Source organism: Hippocampus guttulatus, chromosome 11 (assembly GCF_054856545.1).
Source record: "Hippocampus guttulatus isolate MCC_2025c chromosome 11, RoL_Hgut_1.0, whole genome shotgun sequence".
Classification (NCBI taxonomy): Eukaryota; Metazoa; Chordata; class Actinopteri; order Syngnathiformes; family Syngnathidae; genus Hippocampus; species Hippocampus guttulatus.
Genome location: NC_141271.1, coordinates 18363262 through 18373740, shown reverse-complemented (window position 1 = coordinate 18373740; position 10479 = coordinate 18363262). Strand labels below are relative to the sequence as shown.

Below are 10479 nucleotides of genomic sequence, written 5' to 3'. Positions count from 1 at the left end.
CGGGGCTGGTGTTTGGGAAGCAAGGAGCTTGCGGAGGGGCTTCGATTGGTCTCAGTCTCTCGGCTATGGAGGCGAGCAGGGTACTCGCATACGTTTGGGACTAAACGATGAAGTTTCCAGCTCAGATGTAGTGGGGAAAGCCGCCACCCGGCAAAGCCTCAACAACTCCACTGAGGTATTTATTTTCACCTCTTCTCTTGAAACTATGTTGAGTTTAGAAAAGTCGCGAGACGTGAAAGCATCACGGCGCACGCGAGGCGGGATCCAAGTGCTACTTTCCCTTCGGAAAAGTCTTCAAATACTCGTTTATGGGATTGCGGCGGTTTTGAATGTAATGGAGTATCTTTTTAAGTCCCATTTACTGAGGCAAATGCGCTCATCTTTTCGGAAGAGGTACATCCACACCTTCATGAGACCTTCACGTGCCATTGGGATGCAAAAATGGCTACTTCAGGCCCCTCGTTTTTTTTTTTTTTTTTTTTTTAAATTCTAGAGGGGACCACGTTCACCTTTAGCGCAGTTTGCATTTGAACGCATGCTGCCAGGAGGTCATGCAAAGATGAGGAAGGCAGGTGAGCCGGCAGTGGTGGGGCGAGGGGGTGAATCTCCGGAATGCGTGGAGGGCTGCCTGTGATGGGCTGGAATTACGCTGCAGGTCCAACTGTCCAATTCCGACTGAAAGGGACATAGAAGATGATTTTTTTAATGAGGTCGTAGACAAAAAAAAACCCACTCATGTAATTACGCTGTCAATCCGCCATTGACTAGAATGATAGACACAGGGTGCAAAGCCTGCACAATTTATTTATACCCGGTAATTATTTTTTTTTGGGGGGGGGGGGGTCTTGTTGCTGCTTTCAATCTGAACCAGGCCTGCCATAAGGCTTCCAAGGAGTGAAGACGCGGAGCTATGAGACTTCTTCAACAGATGAAGTGTCAAATTGAGTTTAATTGACCAATTAGTCAGCCAATATTAGCTCTTTTAAAATCAGTAGAAATCAACTGATATATTTTCTATTTGCAGATTTTTGCCAATTGTTTTGTTTTGCCATGAGTTTATTTCAACATTGGACAAAGATAATGCCATTCAAACATCCCCCACCCCAAATTTGCCAAAAATTGGCATATTTTTGCTGATTATTTTTTGGGTGGTCATTGGAATTTTACTTCCAAGTTATTTATAATAATGTAAATTGCTTAGTTTTTATAAAAAAGTAAAAAAAACCAAAAAACAGACCATGTGAGGACTGACCGCTTGTGTCGAATTGTGGAAAATATTAAATTAATCAAATATGGACACACAATTGGAGGGTTCTGCCCCACAATGAGAATACAGTATTAACTGTCCTCAGTGACTATCTGAGACAGTCAGAGGTGTCAAATCCAGGCCTAGAAAGTAAAAACCCTGGCAAGTGCCAAAGCTTGGCTTTAGCCACAGGTCTTTCTTCTCATCCGGCAGCTAAATGAGTTCCCAGACTCGGCGGCTAGGCGGACTGATGTTCCAGAAAGAACAACCAACTTTGATATGGCCAATGAAGCGCTGTCACATCAAAGCCAAAAGGCAAGCCGAGCTGCAGTTGTTAGCACGGGTTAGCTTTAGATTTCTCAGTATTAGTATATGCTCATAATATTATGTTTGGCTAAATTGTCTGCGTCAAGGTGGGAACGTGCAGACTTAAGTTTAATTTGTTCCGTGAGCGCGCTCGTCACACTCACACGAAAGCAACAAAATTCAAATGGTGTCACTTGAACCGATGTAATGTAAATCCAGCCACGGTCATGTCTTTGTTTGACGAATGCAGGCCCCTGGCTCCCCTGTTGCCATACAAATGCGGCAATGTTAATTTGACAGCTTCGCTTGATGCGACCACAATGCACGCTGCTTCGGTTTTCAGCAGCGGAGATGCGTCGACTGTGAACTGACGCATGCACACAGGCAGAGGGGAGTCTCTAGGTCATGTTCCTCGTGATTCCCATTACTGCAGCCTCATTGCTGACAGCAGTGACAACGCCGCTTTGGAACAACAGAGGGGTTGTTGATGCAAAAGGTCCGCTCACGTTTTTGTTATTGGCCAGTTTCAGCTTGTCCTCTTGGCCAAAACGGCATGTGAGGCATGTTGAGAAAGGATCGAACACACAGTGGCGTGCTTGAATTGGTTCAGATTTTAAAACAAAAAACGTTCCTGTTGGAAAGTTTGGAAATAGAAATAATCCATTCCAGGATAGCGCATTCGGTAGCTTTTTATGAATTCCAAATGGGAAATGCAAACAGTATCTTACATTCTAAAACAAAACATTCAAAACAGAACCGTGACGGGCGGCCGACCGCTGCCGGCGTCAACGCAGCTTTAAATTGTTTTTATTTATTTATTTATTTATTTTTGAGTGAATTAATGCTGAGCAAAGTTAAGTATTTGGTTATTTATTCGGTGGGCCATGCACGTGTGAGAGTCACTTGACCTGGCGAGGGTGAACGCACAACGCCAGACAATGCCTTAATTACATGAGAATGAATGCAAAGTATGAAAATATTGGCTTTGTTTAGGTGAGACCTTGGAAAAGTTGACTCCAAGTGTCTACTAAAAGCATCAACCTTTTTCTGTGTTGCCGAAAACAATCACCATAGTTGAGTTTTTGGTTTAAGGCAGCGACCCACCACTTTAACCCAACTGGTGTCATTTGGGGACATTGGAAAAAAATATCTCTGCGCATCATCCGCATAGCAAGCATAACCAACCAAGGAAATGGTTGCTTTCAGTGGACACAACCGCAGCATTGTGAGATGCAGCGTGTCGATTGATGCATCTTTTGTAGTCGTCCGAGCATCCTTATTACCTTTCAAAAGGTGTTTTATTAGTCAAAGTCACAAGTGTCAAAGTCGAGGAACTGGGGCCAGATCTGGCCCGCCACACCATTTTATGTGGCCCGCGAAAGCAAATCAAACACGGCAAATTACCATGATGCTTGCTAAAATATGGACCAAAATGTCAAATTCTCATATGTAATAAATAAGAGAGATATTGTAAACATGTTATTGTTGCCAAACACCCCATTAAAGTAACTTAAATAATAGTTGAATAAACCGTTATTCTTGACTTCTTTATATGATTTCAGTCATAATGGCCCTTCAAGGGAAATGGTAACCAAAATGGGTTTGACACCCCTGGTCTAAGTTATTATTTTTAAAACACTGATCAGAAAAAGTTTTTAAAAAAATGTCTGAATGTGATTGTTTGCCCCCAGTCTTCACAGGCTGTGCAATTTAATGGGAAGGGACATCCGCAGTTAAGCAGTCTTTGGCAGGCAGGTTTTCGCCGCCTAATTCGGGCCCGACATCAAGGTTTAAGCCTTCACCCCCTGTGTGTGATGTCAGATTTACTTTTTTTTCCCACTGGGATCAAAAGTGGGTTTCCACCCGCCCCACCGCCTCCTTCTTTAGAGGTGGGGAAAGTATTGCCAGCCTTTGCCCTCATCCCCAATAACTTCAAACCAGCCCCCCCCAGCCTGTTTATGTACGAGGCACTCCTGTGCACAAATCATCAATCACATTCCCCTCCAAGTTGAGCCGGACTAAGTGGCCATCAATCAGATTCCTGCGTTTTGGTTGACTCACGAATCCCTCAAATGTATTTTTCTTCTGTTCATTTCGACGCAAGGGCACGTCTAATGCGGCCTTGATGGTTGAAGATCTGTTCCAAAGACTGAAGGATATTGAGTCGATGTCGTCTTTTGTTTGTTTTGGCTGACGAAGAAAGCCTGCAGCTGCGCGGCACCACTTAACGGGCGATAATAACAGTTCGCACGCTTAGCAATCAGCCAATGAGGGGCCGTGAATCAAACTGTTTCTTAGGCCAATCTGCACAGTGCGCTCCAGACGGAACGTTTTCCCTTCAACCCTTCCTTTGAGGACTTTGTGATCCGATTTCAGTCAGCTTGGCCAAAAAACAACAACAAACAAACAAACAAAAAAAATACAGAATACTCATAATCGCTTATTTGAGCAAGAGTGAACATGTTTGGGTTCTGAGACAACTTTCCAGTTGGATATGTCAATAAATTCCAGCAAAAGGTACCCCTAGATTTCATGCTTTGTTTGGATCCCCGGCAGCGAGAGATAATACGGGAACAGAAAGCATGTCAGCGCTTCGAGAGATTAGGTGCACAATAGATTTTTGTCTGGTGAAATAGGCCTCCGTGGGTTCGACGTGCTGAGTCCGAAAGACGGCCCATCGTGACTTTCTGCTTTGTGGGCTTTAAGCGGCGAGAGGATGGCTCTCTTTTCCACTGTGGTTTTTTTTTTCATCACGGCGGAGCACTTCGAATCTTGACGTCTATTATCAACGCTTGAGCCGTTTTAGTCGTGGAATCGCCAATCTATCATTTTGTCTTTTAGCTTCGTAGCCCCAAGCACTTATCTCCTCCAGATCTCGACAGAAGTCACCAGGTTTACAAAAGGATCCGATTGATCTGGCATTTGGGTTGAGCTTGCGCTTTTGTACTTCGAAAAGCCGCACTGTTTTATTACCACGACAGCGCAGGATGCACGATATCTCCTTGACACTTGAGTTTCATTTGATTCACGAGTAACCGCTTCTCCACCTCTCTGACATTTTTCAGTTAAAAAAATAATTCACCAATAAGATCGTATGTGCTGAAATTGAAGTTGAGCAGACCCATCAGAATTTCTGTGACAGCATTATTTGTAAAAGATTAAAAAAAAAAAAAAAAAAAGAGCAGTGTGGGCAATAAACAAGGCCCTGTAGTAATTTTATTTTATTTATATTTTTGTGGATTTATTTGTGATGGAGCTATTTTAAGTGATTGTTTTTTTGTTGTTTTTTTTGGGGGGCGGAGGGTTAGTTCCGCAAAGATGGCTGCCGCTTCTAATGATCCGTGAACTAACGATTGATTTTCAATTTTGACATATTTTGTCTTGTCTCAAAATGGATTTTTATGTCAAAAATCAAAAAAAGCTCAAACAAGGAGTTTGACTTTGCGTCAGGATGCAGTGAAAGAAGAAACAGACGAGGCAAAAAATACAAACTAAACACTACGGCTTGGCGAGTACCGATACCGGATATCGATATTGCGCCGTTGCAACCTTATTTTTAAGACATCGCATACTTATGTAGGCTGCCGATACTTGTCACCGATACTGCGTCAGACAGCAAGGCCTTTGTGAACGTTTCAATGAATTTTTATTTTTCAAAGTACTGGAAAGTATTGGTGCACCGTTTCGGTAAGTCCTCATAGAGTGAATACTTGTTCTGGTATCAGTCCTGAAAAAAATGTGGGCGCAAACATCACTACGAAATACGATACAATGCTAACGTGAAATAAGAATACGATACACGATGCTTGTTTTGCATTGGTTTTTATTTTTTTATTTTTTTAAAACGCCTGGAAAACAGTTTTCCTGCAGTAAATCTGTGCTGTCGGGCCGGTGAGGACAGCTGCTTGTGCGGACAGGGATGGAGTCGGTGTGGATGAATGCACACAACGCCTCATTAGCTTGCCTCGCGTTCAAGTCTTTTGATGTGGAATCTCAGTCAGTTTTCACTGGAAAATGGAGGAATTACTTGACATTTTGGCAGCCTTTTGTCATGTTCCCATTGTTATGTAAATGTCGATTGCGCTCCCATTTGCTGAAAATGATTTGTGCAGCGTTTAAATACATGACAATAGGGTAAAAATGCAAATTGTTGTTGTCCCCCCCCCCCCCCTCCCGGACTGGCAGTGGTCGTGTTAAACTTCAAGTCAAGTACAAGTTTATTGTCAAATGTGCTCTATGTGTAACATAGACTTGAACACGACTTGAAGCAGTTATAGATGAAAGAGGAGTGAATCAAAGTGCCCTTTTCACCAGTGGATCAAAGACGTCATGCTGAAAAAGTGCACACGTCTGCTACAAGCTAAGTTTGAAAGGAACAAGAAGCTGTCGCGTCCATTAACGAAATGTTCATTTACTTTGTCAATTTAACACGCTTACTTGCCAGCATGTTGTCAAGTCAATGCGTGAAATAAAATGAAAGGAGCGTAGTGATAAAGTAGAGGTGATATCTGAGTAGATCGCTCTGTAACGTGTGTGTCAAGTCATCTTTCCCCATTGAAATCAATGGAAAGGCCAATAATCGGCTCCAGGTAGCGCCGTCACAAGCAAATCATTTTAGAAGGGATCATCGATCGTTTCATTGATCAGGGAGTATTCATGACATTGAGAAGCTCAAGTCCACCGCCACCGCACAAGTTTTGCGTCAGAATTTTTTGGGTTTTTTTGCTCTCAGGTGAAAGCGAAATATCAGCCGAACGATGGCTCCTGTCTTGGTAAAAGAAGCCCTTCCCGCTCCCCTTGAAGTGGGAGTGTTGCTTGTTAAATGTCGAGACATTTTGAATATCATTGCCATATAGATTTACCTCAGAAGAAATAGGACTGGTGATTGAAAATGAATTAATAGCATTGGAATGACATTTAAAAAGGCTTTTAATATAAACTCACAAACCTTCTGGACTTGAGTCAGACGTGGGCTATTGGATAAAAAAGCTTGGATTTGTTTTCTCTCTCTCTCTCTCTCTCTCTCTCGCTCTCTCTCTTTGTCTCTCAGAATGTTTGTTGGGGGTAGGGGGGGGGGGGATATATATCATTTTTGGTGTCCACAATGATATTTCCGTCGTATTGTTTAATGGTTGCTAAAGTATGACAACTATCCTGAGCGCTGTGTCTTGTCCTCAATTGTCCCCTGTCGTCTGCACAATTCCAAGCCTTCTTTATTTTTGCTTTTGCTTGGATGCATTCGTTCCCCAGGTGAACGCACATCGTATACAATTTCCTGTTGTAGCGGAAATGCTGGTAAATCATTTATCACTCAGCTCAAAGAGGGAGCTAATCTTTTGGCTACGGGGATGGGAAGATATATCGGGATGGGGGGGGGAAAAAAGAAAAAAGGGAATTGCAGCCATTTTGTAGTTTGGCAATGATGAATGCGATAGCTCCCCACACACGAAGTGGAAAGTACTCTGAGGATGTGAGTCCTTGGGCCCGAGCCTCATTTAAAATCCTTTTGCGGGACTGCGAAATTTCCAAGTGGACGGAAACAAAACATTTGAAATTACAAATTTCACAAGACGTGAACTTGCGTTAAAAAATCGGAGTACTCGAGATTTGATTCCATCGTCACCTTGTGTGATGTGATGATGTTTTTGGCTATTTGTTGCAACAAAATGCGACTTAGTTTCAACTAGTGTGATCTCGCGCTAACAAGAACAAAAATTGTTCCGGCAGAGCCCATCAAGTTTCATGTGGACAAACATTTATTTTGCAGGTTCTTGTGTTGCATTCTCTTAACTGCGTTCTTTAGCGAACTTCTTTGGCGTTGGTTCGAACCAACGCCAAAAGATTTGCCCGGAGGCCATGGCAAACGAGCGTATGATGAGCGATGAGGCTTGCACAGACCTGCAGATGACACACCAAACTTGAACACTACGGGCCCTATTCTCGTGCCCAGCGCAATGCAACTGTCGACCACTGGCCATGTTTGAGGATTTCGTAGTATCGGCAACATTCAAAAACTTGAATTTAGTTAACTCGTTCTATCCCAGCCATTTTCACTGGACCAACTCCCTCAATCCCAGCGTTTTACTGGATTTTGACTGATCTTGGAAGGCCCACAGAATATTTTCGTTCTAATGCTATTTAAACATGCAGCCTCCCAAAATAAAGTTTTGACTCTCTTCTTTCAGCAGAAAAAAAAATTAGTTTCTATCTTTTTCCATTCTTCAGCAATCGGCATTATAAAATGGCTAAGTTTCATGGAAATGGTGATTTCTCTATGACGCAAAAAAAAAAAGACTTAGACGTACGAGTACGTCCTTGGTAGGCGGGGCCTAATTTTAAAAAGACGTACAAGTACGTCTTGTGGAATGAAAGAGTTAACGGCCACTGACCAGGCAAAATTGTTCGACTCAGTAAAAAAGCGTCCCAGTTTGCATTCGGTGTCCTAACTCAAATTTGGGTGAGTTTGCCTTATACGTTAAATCATGACAATTTATGTTATCTCCACCTCCGAATGTCCTCCTCCACACGCATCCCGTCGAGTTGTTTCTAGAAAGCCCTCGGCTGTTAAACGCAATCGTCTAATGACATGACGTGTGTCTTCATAGCTCAGATACTGATTCCATTTCAAGGATTTACATCCAATAAGAATAATTTATGTCATCTGTCAAAGCGTATTACCCTGGGGAGCTTCTCATTTGTTCGAGCTTTTCCTCGAAGGTGCCGTGGGTGAATAATCACCTTAAGGAGCTTTTCATGCCTGTTGTTTTGTACTGCCGTCCGGCGCAAATACAGATGAGGTGGACTGTCATTGGCTTGACCCTTTGTTATTTCCAACTCAACATATTTTAGCAACTCGGCGAATTCTGTCTCGAGCATTAGTTTGCCAAACCGTGATGTCTTTTATTTGCGTGCGGGTGCTCCGAAATCCAAAGCGGAGGTGAGGCTGTGGATGCACACCGCGACTGCCGTGTGCAGAAGAGCTATGCCGGGCCTCTTTTAATGAGGCTCGGGCTTGTGGCTTAACGATGGACAGGGTGACAGGTTAGTGGGCACATGTGTCTTTTTCTGTCGTGGAAAAGAAGACATTCATCCGACGTGTCTGAAAAAATATTTTCAGCTGTTGAGTGCACCAAAAAGTCGAACGTTTCCACCTCGGCGAATGACAACGTGTAGAGGGTTTATTCCCCCCCCCCCCCCCCCGAATAGTCAACGAGCTGACTTGAGTACCGTGTTTTCCGCATTATAAGGCGCTTCGGGTGATGAGGCATAACTTCATTAAATGGCCTATTTAAAAACTGTTTTCATGTATAGGGCGCATCACATTATAAGGAGCATAGAATAGAACCTACAGTAGTGGCTGCGGTTGCGCTAACCATCCACTAGATGGAGCTAAAGGGAATACAGTACATTATAGCTTTATTGATATAGCGCCTCCACAACCACAACATGAGAACCGAGACATCTAAATACAAATGGCATGACAAAAACAATAAACGAAAGACAAAAGTTCTGAAGACAATTGATTCGACAAAAAGGCACACAAATCTCGTGGGCTCACGATAGCCTTTGAAGTCTTGCTTGTCTCTTTCTTCCTTCGTTTAGTCAGTAGTTAACTATGCTTTTGCTATTATCTTCGTTTCATAATGGCTGCGCAGAGCTCACAAAGTAGTTGTCTGTTTGAGTGTGTGTTGGCGAATGCGCATGTCAATTAGTGTCGGGCAGAACCCTTTTTAAGTTACAATTGGTTCCTGCTAATAATCACCACTAGACGGCATAGAAACACTAACAGGGGAAAATTGAATGCTTTTAGGTGTGCCTTATAGTGCGCAAAATACGGGACATGTTCCAGCGGATAGTCTAAAAACGGCTACCCAAAACTCTGACATTTGGTGTTCAGGTTCAGGAAGTTGAACTTTAGCTGAGGTTGGCTTGATTTCAACTCGTGCAAAACATACACACACACACACACAACACACAATAGCAGCCTGTTTGCACATAGTGCCTCGGAGATATGGCAGGAACAGCCACATGACATCAAGTTGACAAAATCCCGTTTTTTTTTAGGACATTTCTTTCCAAAATGCTGCACTCTGCTCTTTCACTCACTCTTGCAGCACTCGCTTCGATTTCCCTTCGCCTCTACATCTTGACTCCCAACTACTTACGAGTAATTTTGAGATTACTATCATTCTGATGATTTCAGGTGTAGTTGGGACTGAAGCGACCAAAACACAAGTCACTTTTGTTCTCAACCTCGTCATCCCTGAGGTGTCGGCTAAAGGCAGTGATCTATATCTTTGAAATGACAGCGATTCGCAAGCAGGTTGGTATCACTACAAAATTGGTAGAAATCTTCTCTGTTACCATACAGAATGAGCAAAATTAAGAACAAATTATCGACAGGATACACTGCCCAAACCTCTTGACAAACTCCACATTCACTCATTTGAAAAGTATAAGAACCAGAGAGTACGCCGCCTAAGTGGAGTGATTTTAAAGATTTCAAGTTGGGCGTTATCTCCAATTATTACCCTCTAATTAAGAGTTTTAGAATTAAAATGTTTTTACTTTCTTTTGTAAACACACCATGAAATTTGAGGAATATTTGAGAGCTGACATGGGTTTTCTCCGTCGAAACGACTCATCCACGACTATCTTTAGAACCTTTTACTGGATGGGAGGCAGCATGGTGTCGTGGTTAGCATTCCCATGTCACAGTCCCAAACGATCCGGTTTGGAGTTTCTTCGGGCTCGCGTGTTTTTTTTTTTCCTTTGGTTTATGCCAGCCTCCTCCCACATTCCCGAAGCACGCATCTTAGCTTAACTAAACCAAAGGCTCCAAATTGCCCCGTAGGTGTGAATGTGAGTGTGATTGGTTGTTTGCTGACGTAAGCCCCGTGATTGCAGATTCAACTGACACCAAAAAA

At 43.0% G+C, this 10479-nt stretch overlaps 1 protein-coding gene across 1 annotated transcript in view; it reads left to right on the top strand.

Annotated features, from left to right (window-relative positions):
• Nucleotides 1-9: 9 nt before the first annotated feature.
• Nucleotides 10-10479, top strand: part of pkp4 (plakophilin 4) — a 53657-nt gene continuing 43187 nt past the window's right edge. Inside the window, exon 1 of the mRNA XM_086123296.1 lies at nucleotides 10-175. The gene's annotated coding sequence lies outside the window, so the exon portion shown is untranslated. The remainder of the gene's footprint in view (nucleotides 176-10479) is intronic.